This window comes from Bombina bombina, chromosome 2 (assembly GCF_027579735.1).
Source record: "Bombina bombina isolate aBomBom1 chromosome 2, aBomBom1.pri, whole genome shotgun sequence".
Classification (NCBI taxonomy): Eukaryota; Metazoa; Chordata; class Amphibia; order Anura; family Bombinatoridae; genus Bombina; species Bombina bombina.
The window spans coordinates 1,093,139,652-1,093,164,350 of NC_069500.1; positions in this window are offsets into that span (position 1 = coordinate 1,093,139,652).

The window sequence follows — 24,699 nt, forward strand, 5'->3', positions numbered from 1 at the left end:
TGTATACAGTTGTTAGATTCCCCTTAAACACAGTGATAATATTAATTGGACATATATATATATATATATATATATATATATATATATATATATATATATATATATATATATATATATATATATATATATTTATATATATATATATATATATATATATACACACACACATTTCAAGCATATGAAAAAGCAACAATTAAATAGCTGAAAATGTATTTGCATAAAAAGGCCATGTTAAAATTGTTAACATTTATATTGGAACACAAGAGAAAAGCATGTTTGCATTCTCTTAGGAAGAAATGCTCATTGACTGATAAGGAACAAAAAACCGTAATCAGTTTTAAAATGTCCCTCTATAAATGCAATAGGGAAAAATTGCCTTAAATGTCCGTGGAGATTTGAAGATACAAATTATAAGAGAGTTCTAATGTGAAATGTGTTTTTAAAAGAAGGCAGCTTTTTTAACATTGTATTTTTTATTGTTACAAGTTCACAGTGTATTGAACAAGTTTATTTCTAATATCACGGTTGCACTGTTCCAAACCTGTTTAACTTTAATAAAACATTTCATTTTAACAACACGTTTAATTTTAATAACTTCTATTATCAAATTTTATTCATTTTATTTTTATCCTTTGTTGAAAAGCAGCAAGGTAAGTTCAGGAGTGTGCACGTGTCTTCAGCACTATATGGCAGCAATTTTGCAACAAAGTTATACTTTAGCATTAGCACTAGATGGCAGCCCATCTAGTGTAGTACTCCAGACATGTGAACGCTACCTATCTAGATATCTCTTTAACAAATAATATAACTGAATCATGAAAGAAAAAAATTGGGTTTCATGTCCCTTTCAGTTTAAAATAATAAAATGAACAAGCCAGAATAACTACATATAAAGTCATATACTATACGCATTATACATGACAATGCATATCATTTTTTTATTTATTTTTTAAAGTTTTTATTAGAAATAATGAAATAACATTACAAGCAATTAAGATAGAACACAACTAGATTAATTACAAATTAAAAGACCAAAATACAAAATCTTAGTGCAGAACCAGGTCATCTAGTATTTCCGGGTATTATGACATAACATAAGATTATCTGGAGTGTCACTAGTTGTCAATATGTCTGTAATTGCTCAGTCCCAGACTAAATAGCAAAAGTTGCGTTTTGTCCAGGGTCAATGTCTGGGACCAAAGCTATCACAAAACTAGAGTCCATTTATAGGATAAGGTTGATGAGAGCACGCAGAAGGACTAGTGGGCACTCACACCGAAAACTCCGGATGTGTATTAGCAAGGGCCTACGTATAAACAGTATCCATGAGCGATCAAACCTGACGACCTGATGAACTTGTTAAGTTCACACGATCAGTACACCCCACAAACAGGGGGAGGGAAAGAGAAGGATACACAGACAGAGGGATATTAGGGAAGTTGGGAGGGGTAACATATCCAAAAAGGGAGGGGAGAGGAAGAAAAAAAAAAGGACTGGGTGCTGCATAGAAAAAGAAACCTGTATAGCAGGTTTTACTGACACGCATGCCAGTCCTGCTAGGTCTCCCAGTATGTCTCCTTCGCATTAGTTTCTCCAGCAACATATCTCTCCATTGACGCAAAATGACTAATCAGATCACACACTTCATTCAAGGTCGGGGGCTCTGGCTGTTTCCAAGCCCTGGCGATACAAAGTTTAGTGGCTGCCAAAATGTAGATTAACATTTTCTTGGTTGGAGTGGCAATAGATCCTGGAAAAATGTGAAACAGTGCGATTTGCGGAGTCAAACATAGATCTATGTTGAGTGATTGGATGAGGATCTCAACATCCATCCAAAGCGGTATGATCTTCATGCACGACCACAATGTATGAACATCTGACCCCAACTGGTCGCAATTTCTCCAACACAGGGGACTACTTGTTTTATATATCATGGACAATCTCGCTGGTGTCCTATGCCACTTCAGCAGCACTTTTACATATGTCTCCAGAACTGTCACACAGTGGAGAGTTTTTTCATGAGCAGAATCGCTGAAGCAAAATCTCCTGCTGAAAACCCCACCTCGAGATCCCTGCACCACGATTTCATTTGCCAAGGAAGACCTGTAGTTTGGTCCTTCACAAGAGCCACATAATGGAAGGACAAAGGTCTGGACATAGCTTTACCATGAACCCATCTCTCCTCCCATTTGGTTCTCTCTCTCAATGCTGACCTGGGGAAACCCCTGGATCTAATAAGACTTAGGACCCTCATGCTTTCAAATCGGGACCATTGAGGTCTGCCCTCCAAAGTTTCACACACACGCAAAGCCAATATTAGCTCTCCCGAAGAGTACAAATCTGAAGCCTGGTGTTTTCCCTCTCGTAGCCAAAAGTCCAAATGAATATTTGGAAAATTCCAGAGCAAGCCACCAATGCTGTGAATGGGAGATGGATGTGGAGAAATTCCTGTGCAATGTCGTAGGTCGTGCCAGAGTGAGTAGGTTTGTTTGACTATAGGGTTAGTAATCGCTTTACCCAAATTCATATGCTTAGGAACCCAGATTATATCCCTGAAGTGAAGTCCTGGGGGAAGAGACTGTTCCTCAAGTCTGTACCAATCCGGTTTCTCAGTGAGAACACCCCACGCCGAGACGTGGGTGAGTCTCGCTGCCTCATAATAGAGATATATGTTGGGGAACGCAATACCTCCACTGGAAAATGGCCTTTTCAGGGTTTTATATGCCACTCTAGGGATTTTGTTCTTCCAAACATAGTGTAGGAATGATCTGTGAATTTGATGGAGAAATCCATAAGGAACATTGAGCGGTAAACATCTAAACAGATATAAGACTTTCGGAAGGAGCAACATTTTGACTGTCGCTACTCTGCCAAGCCATGAAATCTCCTGATAGTCCCTTTTCAACATCAGGGACTTCAGTTCTCCAATGAGTTTGTCGAAATTCATGTTCACCACAGAGTCCAGTTCACCACTCAGGATAATTCCCAGATGAGTTAGATGGCTGTTAGACCACTGGAAATCAAAGATTCTCTAAAGATCCATCAATCGATCAGCCGAATAATTAAGAGCATACGCTTCAGTTTTCGAAGCATTAGACTTGTAATAGCTTAATCTCGCGAAGAGATCAATCAGCCGAAATACTGCTGGAATCGAGGACCCCGGGTTAGTCAATATCAGCGTGACATCATCCGTGAATAGTGCAATTTTTTCTTCATGCAAGGGGTACAGGACTCCAGTTATCTGTGGGGAACTCCTGACATCCTGGGCAAATGTTTCCATGACCAATGAAAATAGAAGGGGCGAGAGGGGGCAACCCTGTCTAGTTCCATTTGAAATACTAATTTCGGGGGAACAGAACCCAGGGCCTCTCACTCTAGCATGTGGTGTGGAATAAAGAGTTTGAATGGCCATAATTATCTGCAGGGGGAAACCAAACGCTTTGAGAACCTCCCATAAAAACTCCCATCTGAGCCTGTTGAAGGCCTTTTCAGCATCCAACGACAGGGCCACCATCGGAGTACCCATCCTGATTGTGTCAGAGAAGACAGACAACAGCCTCCTCATATTATCTGGACCTTGACGTCCTTTGGTGAAGCCAACCTGGTCTATATGTAGGAGAGGAGGCAGAAGGGAAACCATTTTATCTGTTAGGAGTTTGGAATACAATTTGGTATCCACATTTATGAGAGAGATCGGGCGATAACTATTACATAATGTAGGATCCTTGGCAGGTTTGGGAATAGTAATTATAGAAGCCTCTAAGTATCCTCGCATTATTTTGCCGTCTGTTTTAATTTCATCAAAAAAAGGGTGAAGGACCGGCACCAGTTGGTTTGAAAACTTTTTGTAGAAGCTCCTGGGAAAGCCATCAGGCACCCGGTGCTTTGTTAATTTTGAGGTTCCTAATCACTATAGTGATCTCTCTAGCGCGGAATGGTTGTAGCAAAGCTACCCTGTCTTCATCTGAGAGTGTGGGAAGATGCAGTTCTCCTCAACTGAAGCCTCCTCAGGGGACTCATTAGTAGCAATATTATATAGGCTATCGTAGTACTTTGCGAATGCTGCTCCAAGGTCTTTTATTAAGCCCTTCAATCGCGTAATTTCTGCCGAGCTTTGTTGGGATGGGTTTATTCTATTTTGACACTCAGCCGATCGTAGCTCGCACATTAGTTTGCCTAAAGGAGCTTTAGAATGCTTACGCATTATGGCAATCTTGAAGATGCATATCCCTCTTAAATGCGCCTTTAGTGCAGCCCATCTCATTTGGTGAGAAGTTTGACCTTCCTTCTTCACTAATAGGAATTGCTGGATTTTTTCTGAAGGTTCTGTACGAACAAAGTGTCTTTCTAGAGAAATTTAGGAAATTTCCATGATGGTTTGGTGCAGGGGGCCTCTCCGCTCTGGATCTTAAAAGAGACTGCGTCGTGATCTGACCAGATACAATAATGAATTCTCGATTCCTTGACTGAATTCATAGTCCAAGAATCAACAAAAAAGTAGTCCAGACGAGAGTAGGACCTATGAGAAGCCGAGAAATATGTGAAGTCACTCGAATCTGGGTGAAATGCCCTCCAAACATCATACAAGGAATATTGAAACATTACATTTCGAGATTTAGGGGCTACCGAAATGGAATAGGAATCCAAGGTCTTATGTGCCGGAATTTTTTTATCCATATGCGGATCCCAAACAAGATTAAAATCACCACCAATGACTAGGGTTCCCTGTTTCAATCTATCAACTGAGGCTAAGATATTTTTAAGAAACACCACCTGCCCCTGGTTTGGAGCATAAACATTGACCAGCGTATACAGTTGTTCAATTTGCAAATCAGAATAAGAAAACGACCCTCTTCATCGCTTATCTGATGGATAAGAAGAAAGGACACACGCTTCCCAATTAAGATAGAGACACCTCTAGATTTGTCTTTATAGGTAGAGTGGAAGATATCCAAAAACTGAGGGAATTTAATAGAAGGAATATGGGAAGAAGCCCAATGGGTCTCCTGGAGGAAGACCACATCACTTCCTCGGGCCCTGAGGAAGTTTTTCAATAGACTGTGCTTATTGGGAGAGTTCAAACCCTTCGCATTTAGGGTGAGAAAACTCAATAATGCCAACCAAGCCATACTGGAGAGAGAGGAAAAAAAAAGGGGAAAAGGGAACACGAGGGAGACGGGGAGGAAAAAGGGATCAGAAATATAGGAAGGGGGGTGTTAAACTGTCAGGCAAGCTCAACAGTAGGTCTAAAAAGCTGGGTCAAAAGGGATCTTGTGAAAATATCTCAAGCCCCTCTGCCTTAGCTGAGTATCTCAAAAGCGGAATAAAAGAAAAGGAAATAAAAAGTGTTTCGCACTTATAGGTAAGATGAGATTATAGAATCTGTGTTCTAGTGTTTACTGTGTAAACTTATGTTTCATGGGGGGTTGAAACTTGTGTGTTTCTACAAAATGGCAACCAGCAAGACCGGCAGCTTAGGGAAATAAAATGGTCAAATAATGGTAATCAAACTACAACTTAACAAAAGGGAGGGAGGAAGATAAAAGTTATATGTCCTATGTAGTTCTGCTTGGTCAATCTGGGTACGTCTTGTCATGTGATTTCCATGAGTAGGGATAGGACTTAAAACTGAGATCACTACTGTCGGAAGCTAGGGAAAAGTGTTGTCAGGTTCATAGAAAGTAAACATGTCCAAAAAGTTCAAAGACTTTGTGTAATACTAATACAATACTCTAGACTATATTATATTAGGAGTAAACATATTATGCGTCTGAGGCATGCATACCTTTCATGATGCATACTATAACTAAGAGTGGAGTCTCTTCAGTCGAAAACCAGATAAAGTGTTGTCAAGAGTTCAGAAGATAAACATGTCTGGGAGATTCAAAATGTATGCTTGGTATTAACTCGAGAGTCATCTATCTCATCCTACCGGGGGGCCCAGACTCAAATAAGAGTCTCGGTACAACCGAATCGCACCAATAAAGCACACCATGCTCACCAATAGGACAAGTCAGAGTGAAATACAAAAAAACACACCACAACAAAACACACCAATATTGACATGAGTACATGGGTAACTAAACCCTATAGATGAGGATATCACTAATGGTCTGTCTCCCCGCTAGAAAGAGCAAGCGGCCATCATTAGTTAACAATGAAATCTTGACAAATCATCCCTTACACTGGCCGGGAGCTCCTCATATTAGTCAGACAGAGCATCACATTGGGTTAACAAGTAAACAAATACATTTGTATAAACCAAAAGATAGTCATAAATATGTAAACAAAGTTACCAGCATTTTAAACAAATGTTGTGAAAAACTTAAGTATCTATAATGAAACCGTAATATTTATTACTCTAATAAACCAAAACAGTGATTACATAAGAGACTGGAGATGGGAGCCTCTAGGACCTAACAAGGTTATCGAATATTACCTATGTGAATAAACTAGAATATGACATGTCTACACACTGGACTACAGCCTCCACCTAATCAAGTATAACCTTTAAATATCTCTATTATCACATTTCCACATTTTTAAAGATTAATTAATACTAAATAACAGAACATGGGGTGGCATTAGAGAGCGACACTTAGTATCAAACGCTTCCAATTATCAATAAGCATGTCTGGCATGGTGACAGAACTATATTCTAGACCGAACTAAGAAAGGAGTATATCTAAAGTGTATCTAAAGTATGCATGCCCTATATAACGTGCGCTATGGGTAAATTTCTATTTATTTTAATCTCTTATATCAGTACTCTAAAATATAACAAACATATTATGGGATTGAATATTATCACTGGATATATGATGTCAGTGCCAAACATGAGTTGGTATAGAATAGCAACAATTAGTAAAAAACATTTCCGTTTACCCATAGGTATATCTAGTGTGATGTCAGAGCAATACCCTGAACCATGATTAGATATGAGTAGACATATAGTATGATCAGAGCCTGTGTACCATGTATAACAAGTGCTATGTATATAGTACTTTATATTTTAAACTCTTATAAGAATGACTAAATACATAGGCCTAGATTTAGAGTTCGGCGGTAAAAGGGCTGTTAACGCTCCGCGGGCTTTTTTCTGGCCGCACCATAAATTTAACTCTGGTATCGAGAGTTAAAACAAATGCTGCGTTAGGCTCCAAAAAAGGAGCGTAGGGCATTTTTACCGCAAATGCAACTCTCGATACCAGAGTTGCTTACGGACGCGGCCGGCATCAAAAACGTGCTCGTGCACGATTCCCCCATAGGAAACAATGGGACTGTTTGAGCTGAAAAAAAACCTAACACCTGCAAAAAAGCAGCGTTCAGCTCCTAACGCAGCCCCATTGTTTCCTATGGGAAAACACTTCCTACGTCTGCACCTAACACTCTAACATGTACCCCGAGTCTAAACACCCCTAACCTTACACTTATTAACCCCTAATCTGCCGCCCCCGCTATCGCTGACCCCTGCATTACACTTTTAACCCCTATGCCGCTCCGTAAACCGCCGCAACCTACGTTATCCCTATGTACCCCTAATCTGCTGCCCTAACATCGCCGACCCCTATGTTATATTTATTAACCCCTAATCTGCCCCCCACAACGTCGCCGACACCTACCTACACTTATTAACCCCTAATCTGCCGAGCGGACCTGAGCGCTACTATAATAAAGTTATTAACCCCTAATCCGCCTCACTAACCCTATCATAAATGGTATTAACCCCTAATCTGCCCTCCCTAACATCGCCGACACCTACCTTCAATTATTAACCCCTAATCTTCCGATCGGAGCTCACTGCTATTCTAATAAATGTATTAACCCCTAAAGCTAAGTCTAACCCTAACACTAACACCCCCCTAACTTAAATATAATTTACATATAACTAAATAAATTAACTCTTATTAAATAAATTAATCCTATTTAAAGCTAAATACTTACCTGTAAAATAAATCCTAATATAGCTACAATATAAATTATAATTATATTATAGCTATTTTAGGATTAATATTTATTTTACAGGCAACTTGGTATTTATTTTAACTAGGTACAATAGCTATTAAATAGTTAAGAACTATTTAATAGTTACCTAGTTAAAATAATTACAAATTTACCTGTAAAATAAATCCTAACCTAAGATATAATTAAACCTAACACTACCCTATCAATAAAATAATTAAATAAACTACCTACAATTACCTACAATTAACCTAACACTACACTATCAATAAATTCAATAAACACAATTGCTACAAATAAATACAATTAAATAAACTAGCTAAAGTACAAAAAATAAAAAAGAACTAAGTTACAGAAAATAAAAAAATATTTACAAACATAAGAAAAATATTACAACAATTTTAAACTAATTACACCTACTCTAAGCCCCCTAATAAAATAACAAAGCCCCCCAAAATAAAAAATTCCCTACCCTATTCTAAATTAAAAAAGTTACAAGCTCTTTTACCTTACCAGCCCTGAACAGGGCCCTTTGCGGGGCATGCCCCAAGAAGTTCAGCTCTTTTGCCTGTAAAAAAAAACATACAATACCCCCCCCCCCAACATTACAACCCACCACCCACATACCCCTAATCTAACCCAAACCCCCCTTAAATAAACCTAACACTAATCCCCTGAAGATCTTCCTACCTTGTCTTCACCATCCAGGTATCACCGATCGGTCCTGGCTCCGATATCTTCATCGAACCCAAGCGGGGGCTAGACATCCACTGAAGAAGTCCAGAAGAGGGTCCAAAGTCTTCCTCCTATCCGGCAAGAAGAGGACATCCGGACCGGCAAACATCTTCTCCAAGCGGCATCTTCGATCTTCTTCCATCCGGTGCGGAGCGGGTCCATCTTGAAGCAGGCGACGCGGATCCATCCTCTTCTTCCGATGTCTCCCGACGAATGACGGTTCCTTTAAGGGACGTCATCCAAGATGGCGTCCCTCGAATTCCGATTGGCTGATAGGATTCTATCAGCCAATCGGAATTAAGGTATGAATTTTCTGATTGGCTGATGGAATCAGCCAATCAGAATCTAGTTCAATCCGATTGGCTGATCCAATCAGCCAATCAGATTGAGCTCGCATTCTATTGGCTGTTCCGATCAGCCAATAGAATGCGAGCTCAATCTGATTGGCTGATTGGTTCGGCCAATCGGATTGAACTAGATTCTGATTGGCTGATTCCATCAGCCAATCAGAAAATTCCTACCTTAATTCCGATTGGCTGATAGAATCCTATCAGCCAATCGGAATTCGAGGGACGCCATCTTGGATGACGTCCCTTAAAGGAACCGTCATTCGTCGGGAGACATCGGAAGAAGAGGATGGATCCGCGTCGCCTGCTTCAAGATGGACCCGCTCCGCACCGGATGGAAGAAGATCGAAGATGCCGCTTGGAGAAGATGTTTGCCGGTCCGGATGTCCTCTTCTTGCCAGATAGGAGGAAGACTTTGGACCCTCTTCTGGACTTCTTCAGTGGATGTCTAGCCCCCGCTTGGGTTGGATGAAGATATCGGAGCCAGGACCGATCGGTGATACCTGGATGGTGAAGACAAGGTAGGAAGATCTTCAGGGGATTAGTGTTAGGTTTATTTAAGGGGGGTTTGGGTTAGATTAGGGGTATGTGGGTGGTGGGTTGTAATGTTGGGGGGGGGGGGGTATTGTATGTTTTTTTTTACAGGCAAAAGAGCTGAACTTCTTGGGGCATGCCCCGCAAAGGGCCCTGTTCAGGGCTGGTAAGGTAAAAGAGCTTGTAACTTTTTTAATTTAGAATAGGGTAGGGAATTTTTTATTTTGGGGGGCTTTGTTATTTTATTAGGGGGCTTAGAGTAGGTGTAATTAGTTTAAAATTGTTGTAATATTTTTCTTATGTTTGTAAATATTTTTTTATTTTCTGTAACTTAGTTCTTTTTTATTTTTTGTACTTTAGCTAGTTTATTTAATTGTATTTATTTGTAGCAATTGTGTTTATTGAATTTATTGATAGTGTAGTGTTAGGTTAATTGTAGGTAATTGTAGGTAGTTTATTTAATTATTTTATTGATAGGGTAGTGTTAGGTTTAATTATATCTTAGGTTAGGATTTATTTTACAGGTAAATTTGTAATTATTTTAACTAGGTAACTATTAAATAGTTCTTAACTATTTAATAGCTATTGTACCTAGTTAAAATAAATACCAAGTTGCCTGTAAAATAAATATTAATCCTAAAATAGCTATAATATAATTATAATTTATATTGTAGCTATATTAGGATTTATTTTACAGGTAAGTATTTAGCTTTAAATAGGATTAATTTATTTAATAAGAGTTAATTTATTTCGTTATATGTAAATTATATTTAAGTTAGGGGGGTGTTAGTGTTAGGGTTAGACTTAGCTTTAGGGGTTAATACATTTATTAGAATAGCGGTGAGCTCCGATCGGAAGATTAGGGGTTAATAATTGAAGGTAGGTGTCGGCGATGTTAGGGAGGGCAGATTAGGGGTTAATACCATTTATGATAGGGTTAGTGAGGCGGATTAGGGGTTAATAACTTTATTATAGTAGCGCTCAGGTCCGCTCGGCAGATTAGGGGTTAATAAGTGTAGGTAGGTGTCGGCGACGTTGTGGGGGGCAGATTAGGGGTTAATAAATATAACATAGGGGTCGGCGATGTTAGGGCAGCAGATTAGGGGTACATAGGGATAACGTAGGTTGCGGCGGTTTACGGAGCGGCAGATTAGGGGTTAAAAGTGTAATGCAGGGGTCAGCGATAGCGGGGGCGGCAGATTAGGGGTTAATAAATGTAATACAGGGGTCGGCGGTGTTAGGGGCAGCAGATTAGGGGTACATAAGTATAACGTAGGTGGCGGTCGGCAGATTAGGGGTTAAAATTTTTAATCGAGTGGCGGCGATGTGGGGGGAGCTCGGTTTAGGGGTACATAGGTAGTTTATGGGTGTTAGTGTACTTTAGGGTACAGTAGTTAAGAGCTTTATAAACCGGCGTTAGCCAGAAAGCTCTTAACTCCTGCTATTTTCAGGCGGCTGGAATCTTGTCGTTAGAGCTCTAACGCTCACTGCAGAAACGACTCTAAATACCGGCGTTAGAAAGATCCCATTGAAAAGATAGGCTACGCAAATGGCGTAGGGGGATCTGCGGTATGGAAAAGTCGCGGCTGCAAAGTGAGCGTTAGACCCTTTAATCACTGACTCCAAATACCAGCGGGCGGCCAAAACCAGCGTTAGGAGCCTCTAACGCTGGTTTTGACGGCTACCGCCGAACTCTAAATCTAGGCCATAGTAAGCCCATTGTATAACTAAATAACATCACCATAAACATCTTAGCTATTGGAAAATGAGGCAATCCATCTCAAATCATCCATACTGGGCTGCCCCGTCATCCACCATATCAAGCCATTCCTCCATGTCAACACTGTGACCAGTAGCAACATCTCGTAATGGCTGGCATCACAGAGAGGCGACTAGGCAGAACAGTAAATGGAGTCTTGCACTTTATAGGCTTATGAATAGTTGAGTTTAGTATGTCCTATGAAGCCATGTTAATTAAGGGTAAAGGAATCATACATAGCAAAATGTCTCTGTGAAAGAAAGTGTCTCTAACAACAGTTTATGATGGAGATCTAAGGCATTGTGAATAGACAGAGACAAAACCTCCCCCCTCCTCAAGCAGGAATACTTATCATCTTGAGCACGCAGATCATTCTGGATCTAGAACATCCGCTTCACCTGAAAGCAAACTTGTTGTGCACGTAGGATCAGACTGAGGAGTAAGACCCCGATTAGGAGCCATGGATTTGGTAGTTGATTGTCTCTGAGGCAGGGGTCGCCACTCCAGGGCAGAGGAACTGAGAGGGTTAATTGTTTTGAAGACTTGGCTGACTCCTCTGTAGTTAATTGCTCACTGTGGATGTGTGGACGACCTCTAGGTAGAGCAGTCTGAATAAGATCCCAGTCTTTCAGTTACTGTTGGGCTCTGTCCGGCATGGTGGCTGTAAATAAGTGACCTTCCTTCTGAATGAGGAGCTTTGTAGGATAACCCCACCGGTATTTAATGCCATGTTGTCTCAACATCTTAGTAGCTTCCCTGAAGGTGGCCCTTTTCTGAATTGTGTACTGAGAGAGGTCAGGGAATACTTTTATGCCCTGGAACCGTTCAGGGAGAGTCGGATTGGAGAACATTGCCCTAGTTATCTGCTCCTTGTATGTAAAAAAATGGAAGCGAGCAATAACATCCCGGGGTTTCTCAGCAGACACATTCCTAACTCTCGGGAGTCTATGTACGCGATCACGTAGGCTTTCACAAGGTAGGTGCGGGGCCTTTAGATAACCACAGAATTCGCTGAGAAAGGGTTCTAATTCTGCCGTTGAGACTTCCTCAGGAATCCCACGGAACCTCAACTTGTTGCGGCGGGAGCGGTCCTCCATATCCGCCATCTTGGCCTGAATTGTATACATCATGTCGACCAGTATTTGTGAGGGGTTAGATAGGTTGGCTTGCTCCACTATAAGGTCCTCTTGTTTCTGTTCCAGGGTATCAACTCTCTCCCCAATAGCCCCTATATCTTTCCGTAGGTCAGCAACAGAGCTTTTAAAGGTTTTAGTGAGTGAGTCTTGTAAATTATTTAGCCTCTGAGTAAGAGTAGTTACAATCTCTGATGCCATGGTAGGTGCCAAGTCAGGAGTGGTTTGGGGGCACTGATCCAATAAGTCACACTCGATTTGGGAATAAACTGTAGTGTTCTCAGCAAGAAGCGGTTTCTTTAGTTGGGATTTAGGTTTAAAGTGATCCGCTACAGATTTCTTGTATTCAGCTTGATTTGCAGTCTTCCTCCTGGACCCCTGCGGCATATTAAGGAGAGAATAGCAATTCACTGCACAGCAGTCTCAGCAAGAATATATTGTAATCAGGTGCTCTAGAATGCATTAGATTGCACAAGATGATATAGCTTTTTTAGGCAAATGCAGCTTGAATCTTACTAATATTCATTTGGGCATGAAAACCCCTATTATTTCCCCTGCTACCGGTGTGTCAGGGCTTTACCCCTTCATGTTGTAGAAAATGTTACCATCAAAGGAGGGTACCATGCTAACTCGTCTGAGCTTTTATTTAGTATAGCTCTGCAGCAGGTCTCTTGGAACTAAAACAAAATCCTGCCCTTGTCTGGTTAATTAGATCTGATTAGTCTATTGACTCTCTGCCTTTATCGAGTTTGCCTTCTAATAAAAAGACTCCTGTCATCTGTATGCAAGCTTTTATGTTCAGAATGGCAATGTCTGTACAGACCAATTTATATTTAAGTCTGCAGAATAAACACAAAATCTGTACAGGCGGAGTGTTGGACTAACACAGCACTGGATTATAGTATGTGCATAATAATCTTCTTTTATGTGGTACTGGGCAGTGGGAAACCGAAAGATCTTACCCTCCACTGGGAACTAATGAACAGACTCTGCCTCCGTGTCTGTCTGTATTATAGCATCTTGGGCTCGAGTCGGCCGTGAAGCAAGATGGCGGAGTTTCACGCCAAAGCCCAATTTTCCAATCGCGGAGCCAAGAGCCTCATCTCCAGCTATACGAAACCTCCACCAGCCCGAGCTCTGCAGATAGATAGTCGTTGTCAGGCAGGGACGCAGGAGCGGTCGACTTTTTAGCCGCAATTAGTAAAGATGCCTCCTCCGCTTTCAACCACCCATGTGGAGTCCAGACAACGGGTGAGATGACAGCCTCCAATAGCTCGCTGGTCGCGTCTGATGGAATGTCAAAACTCCGGAGCGGAGCCCCGACCCTCCGGAGTCAAGCGACTAAGCAGCTGTAACCCGGTAAATAGCTAAGTGCAGAGAGGGCAACTGTGATCACCTACACCGGGAGTCTAAGCACACATATGGCAGATATCTCCTTAGCCTGCTTCCTTTGTTTCTGCTCCCCCTTCACAAAAGTGTCCAATCTGTCTCTCTTTGGGGTCTCCGATGTTCTGGGCAAAAGATTAGGCAAAAATAGTTGTTAGAGATTAGCGTTTAATCTAAAAAAAAGAGTTTTTTAGGGCAAGAAATGAGGAGCTCCTAAGAAACACGTCCCCGCGGTTTGGCAGTTAACTCCGCCCCCCCCGACAATGCATATCATTTTAACATTGTAAATGTAGCCACATAGCTCCTATAGTTATCATAGGGAGGTTTTTATTTTTTGTAAACATTAGGAAGATTGCAGACATTGCATAGGTGTAGGCAGTATTAAGGAGTTAGCTAGGCATTCCAGGGGGAGTATAGCTAGAGTATGATGTAGGTGGGCGTTCTGGGGGGAGGGTTGCCAGGCATTCCAGGGAGAGTAACCTGTACTTTGATTGGGATACATCGCCAGCAGTGAAATATATTTCAATCTCTGAAGTACAGGTTGCGGGTAGGGTGTCAGCCACGTTTGTCTTGCCACCTTTTCAGTGGTGATATTTACAGTGTAAGGCAGGTAGTGTAGGTGTAGTAAGAGTTAGCTCACATATGCATTATTTGAAGTGTTCCTATGCAGAAACCGTGTCTGGTTTCAGTGAGTGCACGGTCTGCACTGTGTAACACCTCAAATACAAACACACACCACACTGAAAGTGCTGATAAGTGGCGGTCATCGATGTTTTACTGAACATATCGACAGAACGACGGAATGCAAGGTCAACGAGGCTAGAAAGGCAGTTTCTCAATGGTCTGTCGTGCTTTGAATATTGGGGCCCTGGTGAGTCAATGATAAATTCGTGTAGCCACCAATCACTAGTGGTCTATTGTTGTTGGTGAGCTTATATACATATTCTTTTCAACAAAGGGAACAGTAAAAATCAAGTTGTGCGCTGCCTCAGAATCATGTGTTTGTGCGCACATCTTAGAGGGAATAAACCAAACCAAACTCCATACAAGTTAGAAAAAAATAGGGGCTGAAAAGGAACTCGCGTTAGTGCAACCTGGGGCGCCTCTGACTCAACAGGCCCCGGATGGCAGTATCCCAACTCTTGATGGTGGCACTGGGGGTAAGCATAGCTGGGAGTGCCTGATGATCTAAAGAGATTATATACATCATTACAGTGAGGTCCCTCAAAGAAGTTTAGAAAGTAAGTCAAATTTGAGCTTGAGAGCTGTTTATCTACCTATGTGAAGGCGAGACACATACAATACAATGATTAAAAAAATACCCTAAAGATTTTGCATGATTTCTCTCCATGCTGGCAAGTTCTGTATTTATTCCTATATCTGTCATATGTGTCACCTATATTTAGACTATATTTATATGTATCTGGAGAAGTCTCATGTAACTTAGAAACATATTCTCATATGTACTCATCTAATAAACAATATGCATCTATTTTACACAATATTTAGGTCCAAATTACAAGTGGAGTGCTATTTAATGCTTCCTCTCAAGCGTTAACTGAGTTAGAAGTAAGCTTTCTGCGCTCGCCGGATTGCACTGGTTCAAAGTAAACTGTTTTCACTCTCTCGCTAACCCAACTAGGGCAAAAAGACAAACTTAGAATATTGCGTGCGTGTTCACTTATTCCCCCCATAGAAGTCAAAGGAGCAAAAAAAAGTGGAAAAAAAACTAACCTTACTCGTGCACAAACACGATCGCATACCCTCATGTGTGCTAACCTGACATAAAGATATGAATATTTCCCATTCCAATGTTCTTTACCTACAAGAATATGTTCTATTTATTCATTATCTATATATATCTTGTGGTATTTTGGTACAATATATATATATATATATATATATATATATATATATATATATATATATATATATATATATATATATATATATATATATATATATAATTATAAATAAATATAGACACGGTAATCATTGTAGCGTAAATGCAATCGCATTTAATTTTTAACTTGTAAACCCGAAGCGCACAAACACCTTCAATAAACCCGTTATGACTCGCACGTAACTGTTAGTGCACCACTCGTAATCTGGCCCTTAATGTGTACCAATTTGCATCTTCACATTTCCCAGGATAACTCGACTGCAGCATTTTAAACTACTTATCACATACATAAGATGATGTTTTCCCAAACCTACCAGAATTAAAATAATGACAACATGGGGGGCGGAGCCAAAGGTTGAAGCGGCAGGACATGTTTTAGAAGTGCTCCTCATTTTATTTTCTATTTTATGTGCTAATTCATTACTTTATTAAAAGATGGTGTATGGCAAAAGTACTGACGACATTTAGGAGCATATTCTTCAAACCTTGTTCTGCCTATGCTCTTCCACACTAATTAATAGCCATCGGGAGATCTATTGCGCAGTACGGCCTAAGAGAGTAACCTGGGCATTGAAGCCCAGTGGAGATTGAACTAATTATATCGCTATATCTTTCAATCATCATGGAGACTATCACACGAGCGCTTCACGCCCTTCTAGCAGAATTTGAAGCGTCAATGCTCCAGCATCTCGACTCTGTGCTTCAGACAACACAACCAGAGGAGGGCTATTACTCAGATGTCAGACACCGGAATCCGGAGGTGCCGATACCTAAAGAACATCAATGGCAGGCTGTTCAGACTAACAAGTCAGCATGGGCGGATCATACCTTGCAGAGCGAGCTGCAGGACACCTCAGCAACTCCACCTAACAAGCTAAATCCGGTAGTGATGGGCCCTAGATGCTTGGCCACATATCAGCAACTGCTCGTGTAACGAGTACTGAAACTCTGAGTATATGTGTGACAATGTTTCAGTATCGTGATACAAATATAGAGTGCAAAAACAAACTGGTATCAAAATATATGATTTGTTACACCAAAATCGTAATTCACACTAAGAGGAAGTATGAACAGTAAGTTTCAGTGTGATTTATAAAGAGCCCAAAAGTTTCTATGGACTTAATGAGTGACCAGGTAAGTCAGGACAAATGTATACTATTTGTATTGCAGCAGTTTAGATAGACCAGATCATAAAGTTCATATGCTTAGTAAATCAGGATAATACTTAAGGAGAGAATCCGTACTTTATCACAGACTGAGTGCATACCTTGTTGTTTAGTGAAAAGTCCATTCCGTGTAACACGGAGCTGAGCGGCAGAGAGGAGTGGACTCGGTGGAGAGATCTGATGCTCCAGTTAGATAGACTGTGGCGTGGCGTCTGACGTCAGCGGAGCTGACTCGTAGTTACTGCGGTAAGAAAGCTTTGAAATTGTAACAGTTCGAAAAAGACACAAATGTAATAAATGTACCTTGGAGCAAATCCTTCACTTGATTTGGCAACTGCGGCTATTGTTGGAAACAGAAAGTATATCCAGTCAGTAATCCAGAGTTGTTGCGGTGAGGGCAGAATGATCGGCAGTGCTGAAAAGAGAATTAGCTCACACAAAAGTTTAGACAGGAGTTGCAAATGAAAAGCAATGTTCATGAGTGAGATTTCCAATAAGAAATATCAGAAGCTTAGAGGAGATTGTTCCTAAGTGGGTAACAAACAAAATACTAAGCAATGTGCTTAGTGAAAGGTGTGGTTTTAAAACAGGTGAGGTGGTTTGATTGGAGGTAATACTTAAAGGTATACACACCTACACAGAAGTTCTGACATGACCCCCTCTTCAAACAAGCTGACCCTCAGCTTGAGGTCTGGGACGTTCAGGGAAGCGACGGTGAAACTGTGAAACCAAACGAGGTGCGTTAATGTTACCAGATGGTTCCCAGCTGTCATCTTCTGAAGAGAAATCCTTCCATCTGACAAGATATTCTAGGGAGCCTTTGTAGTATCTAGAATCCAGAATGGTTTTAACTTCATATCCATTTGTATCCTGTTGGAGCAACGAAGATGGAAGAGTAGGAGGTAATGTTCTGGTACCCAGGTATGGTTTTACCAAGGAGATGTGGAAAGTTGGGTGGATTCTTAAAGCGGTAGGTAGATCTAATGTAACTGCATTTTCATTTATCACTTTAGAGATTGTGAACGGGCCACAGACTTTTTGAGCCAATTTGTTACTGGGGACTTGTAGCTTGAGATTTCTGGTGGATAACCAAACTTGATCTCCCACTTGATATGAAGGTGGTTTTCTTCTCCGTAAATCAAAAAATCGTTTCTGGTTAGCTTGAGCTTTGATGATATTCTCTTTGATGAATTTAAAGTTGTCAAGTAGCTGGTTGTTAAATTCAACTAAAGGTGATGTAGAAGGTGATGAGAATACACTAGTTAAGGTTGGATGGTACCCATAGTTTGCAAAGAATGGAGTTAAGTTAATTGAGGAGTTGGTTAAGTTGTTATAGGCAAATTCTGCCATTGGTAAGAATTGCATCCAGTTGTTTTGTTGGTATGAACAGAAACATCTTATGTATTCATCCAACCATTGATTTACCCTCTCAACCTGCCCGTTGGCCTGTGGATGGAAAGCTGTGGTATAATGATGGTTTATGTTTAGTGATTGACATAGGTTCTTCCAAAACCGGGAAGTGAACTGAGTCCCCCTATCTGATATAATGACAGAGGGCAACCCATGGAGTTTAACGACATGCTGGAGGAAGAGAGTAGCTGTTTCAGATGAGGTTGGTATTTTGTGAAATGGTAGAAAGTGAGCCATTTTTGTGAATGTATCAACGACGACTAAAATTGTGTTTTGGTTATTTGATAGCGGAAGTTCAACTATGAAGTCTAAGCTTATCTGTTGCCAAGGTCTATCTGAGACTGGTAATGGCATTAATAGTCCGTAAGGATGCTTCTTTTCTGTTTTGGAAGTCTGGCACGTAGCACAAGTATTAACATACTCCTTTACAGTGTGAAACATCTTTGGCCACCAGTATGTTCTGGAAAGAAGATCATGAGTTCGTTTGACTCCGGGATGTCCTGCCATGGGAGAATTATGATGGTCTTCAAGTAAGTTTTGTCTGAATTTAGGAGGTATGAACATTCTTTGTTTGTAGTAAAATATTCCATTGTTATTGAGTAGAGTCTTATTTAGAACCTCAGATGAGTCTTTGGTTGCTTTCCTTATTTCTGTTAGGAAGTCGGTGGTCAGTCCGATAAATTTTTCAGGAGGAATGATTGAAGTTGGGTTGTTTGGGACCATAGGTGGGTTATGTTGTCTTGAGAGTGCATCTGCTTTGGTATTTCTGCAGGCTGGACGATATACGATTTGGAAATCAAACCTAGAAAAGTATAGGCTCCATTGGACCTGTCTGGCCGACAAGGTTTTGTTACTTTGAAGGAACTGGAGATTCTTGTGATCCGTGTAAATTGTTATTGGGTGTGTTGCCCCTTCTAGAAGGTGTCTCCAGAATTCCAGTGAACGTCGGATTGCCAAGAGTTCTTTGTCACCTATTGCATAATTCCTTTCAGCGGATGTCATACTTTTAGAAAAAAACGAAATCGGATAAGAGATTTTTGATGTGGAATCCTGTTGAGATAATACTGCTCCAATGGCATGATCAGATGAATCCACCTCCAAGATATATGGTAGGTTGACGTCAGGAAATGCTAGTATAGGTGCAGTTGTGAAACATTTCTTCAAATAGTTGAAAACGTGAGTTAAATTAGGAGTCCAAACAAAAGGTGTGTTGGAACCTGTTAATTGGGTGAGTGGTTTTACGATATGGGAGAAATTCCTTATAAATTTTCTATAATAATTGGAAAATCCTAAGAACCTTTGTAGTTCTTTTTTATTGGTAGGTATTGGCCAACTCTTAACAGCGTCAACCTTCTCGGGTTGCATTTTTATACCAGACGAGGATATCTTATAGCCCAAAAAGGAAACAGTTGTAGTATGAAATGAACATTTCTCTGGTTTTGCGTATAGTTTATGAACCCTTAACCTGGATAGGACCCATCTCACGTGTTTGATATGATCTTCCAAGCTGTTTGAGTAAATCAAGATGTCGTAGAGGTATACCACCATGCAGACGTCCAGGAGATCTCTGAAGATATCATTTATAAAATGCTGGAACGTCGCTGGGGCATTGCATAAGCCAAACGGCATTACAAGATACTCAAACAACCCGTAGCGGGTCCTAAAGGCTGTGAGCCACTCATCCCCTTCTCTTATACGAATTAAATTATACGCACCATGAAGATCTAGTTTGGTGAAAATTACAGCATTACTCAACCTTTCAATTAATTCAGGTATAAGAGGAAGGGGATATCGATTCTTTACTGTGCATTTATTTAACTCACGGTAATTGATTATTGGTCTTAGTGTAGCATCCTTATTTGTCACGAAAAACATGCCAGCGGCTGTTGGTGAGGTTGATGGTCGAATAAAACCCTTGCGGAGGTTATCTTGTAGGTACTGTTTTAGGTGTAGAAGTTCTGGTTGATTGAGGGGATATAAGTGTCCTACAGGTAGTGTGCTACCAGGTATTAATTCGATAGGACAATCGTACACCCGGTGAGGAGGTAAGGATTCGGCTTCGGTTTTACTAAATACGTCTGAGAAATCGGAGTATTGATCTGGAAGAGAAATTTTAGCAGAAGTAGTCTGTAGTAGAAACTGTTGAGGGAAGCAAGTATTGGTACAGTAATCAGAGTGGAAATCTATCTCTAAACTGTTCCAGTTGATAGTTGGGTTGTGAAGTTGCAACCAAGGTAATCCTAGTACTACAGTAAAATGGGGGGAAGGAATAACGTCAAATGTTAAATGTTCAGTATGACCTGACTCAGTAGTGACCAACAGTGGGATAGTGTGGTGTGTTATTGGTCCGGTTGTAATTGTGGAACCGTCAATGACTTTGAGAGAGACAGGGTTTTTCTTTGCTATAACAGGTATTTTATTAGACATAACAGTGGATTTATCAATAAAGTTGCCAAAGGCTCCTGAATCGATTATGGCGTTCGTCTTTATCCTTTTAAGGTCCCACTGTAAGAGGATAGAGAGATTGCAGTAAGTTTGTTTATCTTTTACTGTATAAGAATTATGAATAAACATGAACTTACTCTTTTTATTTTTTCTTAGAACAGGACAGTCTGAGACAGTATGTGAAGGATTTGCGCAGTACATACATAAATTCTGCGTCCTTCTTCGTAATCTTTCCTGAGGCGATAATGGTCCCCTTAAGATGTCTATCTCCATGGGAGTAACTTGTTCTTGAGTAACTGTAGATGGTGTGGAATATCCTGAGGCTTGAGATTTGTGGCCGTATTCGGTATGAGCCCGCTCAGCCTTTCTTTCTCTCAATCTCCTGTCTATTTGTGTGGCAAGCTTCATTAGAAATTCTAAGGAATTGGGCAGTTCTACACGTGCAAGCTCATCTTTAAGCGTCTCCGACAGTCCTAGTCTGAACTGGTTACGCAAGGACACCAAACTCCAAGATGAATCTGAAGCATAAAGCTTAAATTCAGTAATATAATCTTCCACTGGTTTTTTACCTTGTCTTAAATTTCTCATTTTTTGTTCAGCTGATAATTGTACGTCAGTATCACTATATAGTTCATCCATTGCCTGGAAGAAATCAGTTAACGAATTTAGGATGGGGGCATTAGCTTCACACAATTGGTCAGCCCATATCCTTGGTTCAGATCTTAGGAAAGAAATTGTGGTGAGAACTTTAACTCTATCAGATGGATATGTTCTAGGTTTCAGATTGTACAATAACTGACAAGCATTCTTAAATTGCCTGTACAATTTTCTTTCACCAGTAAAAATTTCAGGCACACATACATGAGGTTCAGGAGCGGCAGCATGTTGCTCTCTAGATTCTTTAAGTAGTTCCCTAAGAACCTGATTTTCTAATTGCAAGTCATGAATGGCTTATCCCATCTGATCTACTTTTTGGGAGAGGTTATATACAACCTGCGGCAGTTCGGGTTGTTCCATCTTAACCTTACCCTTTTGTTTTCAGGCTTAGTATTATGTAACGAGTACTGAAACTCTGAGTATATGTGTGACAATGTTTCAGTATCGTGATACAAATATAGAGTACAAAAACAAACTGGTCTCAAAATATATGATTTGTTACACCAAAATCGTAATTCACACTAAGAGGAAGTATGAACAGTAAGTTTCAGTGTGATTTATAAAGAGCCCAAAAGTTTCTATGGACTTAATGAGTGACCAGGTAAGTCAGGACAAATGTATACTATTTGTATTGCAGCAGTTTAGATAGACCAGATCATAAAGTTCATATGCTTAGTAAATCAGGATAATACTTAAGGAGAGAATCCGTACTTTATCACAGACTGAGTGCATACCTTGTTGTTTAGTGAAAAGTCCATTCCGTGTAACACGGAGCTGAGCGGCAGAGAGGAGTGGACTCGGCGGAGAGATCTGATGCTCCAGTTAGATAGACTGTGGCGTGGCGTCTGACGTCAGCGGAGCTGACTCGTAGTTACTGCGGTAAGAAAGCTTTGAAATTGTAACAGTTCAAAAAAGACACAAATGTAATAAATGTACCTTGGAGCAAATCCTTCACTTGATTTGGCAACTGTGGCTATTGTTGGAAACAGAAAATATATCCAGTCAGTAATCCAGAGTTGTTGCGGTGAGGGCCGAATGATCGGCAGTGCTGAAAAGAGAATTAGCTCACACAAAAGTTTAGACAGGAGTTGCAAATGAAAAGCAATGTTCATGAGTGAGATTTCCAATAAGAAATATCAGAAGCTTAGAGGAGATTGTTCCTAAGTGGGTAACAAACAAAATACTAAGCAATGTGCTTAGTGAAAGGTGTGGTTTTAAAACAGGTGAGGTGGTTTGATTGGAGGTAATACTTAAAGGTATACACACCTACACAGAAGTTCTGACAGTTCGTCTGGACAGCTCCTAATGTGGAGATAGCTAAGCCCTTAACGATAACAGCGAGACCTGACGCCTTAGCCCTGCTAAACGAATGACCACTCCCAACTCATAATACCCGGTGGGGAGATTAAGGCCACATCAGTGCGGAACAAGATTGGGATTGGATAGCCACCTTTAATAAACTGAGCAGCAATATCAAGTTCCTAAGTAACACTGCTCAATAAAATTACTTCTTCCAGATAACACCTTGTCAATTGGTGCAGTATATGTTAGAAATACCCTCTCTTAAACATCACATTTGTTTTATTATTTTATAACACCATCTGTACAGTAGATCTCTTTATGTGAATAGGATATCTACATAAACTGTTTTCACACTACTAAAGAAGACGAGCACTAATCAACTGGGGACTTATCAGTGAAACTGGATATGTCATTATGCCCTCCTGCACTTATATATGCTCATAGATATAATCTATTTTTGTTAACAATGTCACCACTGTTACCGACTGCATTGTAAATAGAGGAAATGTAAATTAATACTTCAACTACCCTTTGTGCCCCCATTTAAAATTTTGGGCCCGCATATTAAAGCTGGAATAGGCTAAACATGGACTGAGTTTGACTTGATGCCTTGTTTGCCTGATGGACTCTGGGGTAATACGAAGCAACACCATTTAATTCTGTTAATTTAACTACTCAAATATGTGAGCCTTGCTGTCAGGCTTTAAGGCCTATCATGTGGTTAATTCTACACCCTTGCTCGTTACACTGTATATATTTGACCACAGTACCTTACTACGTATGCTACTGCAGTACTCTTTATGGTATGGTAGCAGAAGACTAGAGAGCTTGTTGGAATTTTCTGTATACTGGAATATGCTCATATAGGTCACTGCACAAGTTTTAGTTTTTTAGTCCAATGCTCTAAATAAATTGGGGAATACTAACACTATCTGGGAGGGTAATATGATTACTAATTATTAGCTGTACAGTAAAGTCCAGACACCGCAGACCTGGTAAAATTTGTAATATTGTTATAATAAGTTAGGTTTATCTCTGGTGAAATGTGTACAGTGTTCAGTTCTTTTTACCTTGGAGTCTTACCTTCCTAAAGTAGGTCCATAGCTACAGATATAGTGCATACATCCTACAGTACATAACAGTCCTTTGGCATATTATTATGAGATGCTAGTACCAAACTACAATTGTATTTTACCCTATTTAAGGAGGATATCTATAGATACAGGAGTCCTTATGCTATACCACATAATATTTTGTTACCCCATTTATGTAACTCAGAGCTGGTCCTGCTGTTAGCGGCCGTGGAAGCAGGATGCGCCTTATAATGTGTGGTTAATTACTCACTTGTGCATGGTGATCAACACTTATGACCCTAGTATCAAACAATTTGAGACCCACATTCTAGATTCCTAGATATATACCTCTATATTGATACTAGGGCAAGACATACGATTGGGGTTACATTAGTAAGATATTATCTCCTCCATGGCTAGTCTTGAGCAATACACCAAAATGTTGTTTGCTATTTTCTTATATTCCAAACGCACACAACATCCAGCAGTAAAGGCTGTTAAGTCCATTCTTGATGAATAAGTAACGTAGATTAGAACCAACCCTGCATATTTTTATAATATTAATCTTAGAGCTGTTTACTTGACATTTAGCTCTAAAAATATAATTGTCCTCCTGAACCATATGTCTCATTTCCATACATCCACTTCAGTCCTACATTTAAGTTGATATGAGTCACTATTTTTATATATATATATATATATATATATATATATATATATATATATATATATATATATATATATATATATAGTTATCTATACGGGAGCATCAGGGCATACGAAGAGGGATGAAGCATATTAGATTTAAGACCTTTGTACAAGTTATATTTTAGTCAATATGTGATACGTATAGACTCATATTCACCTTTATGTTTGGCATTATCTTG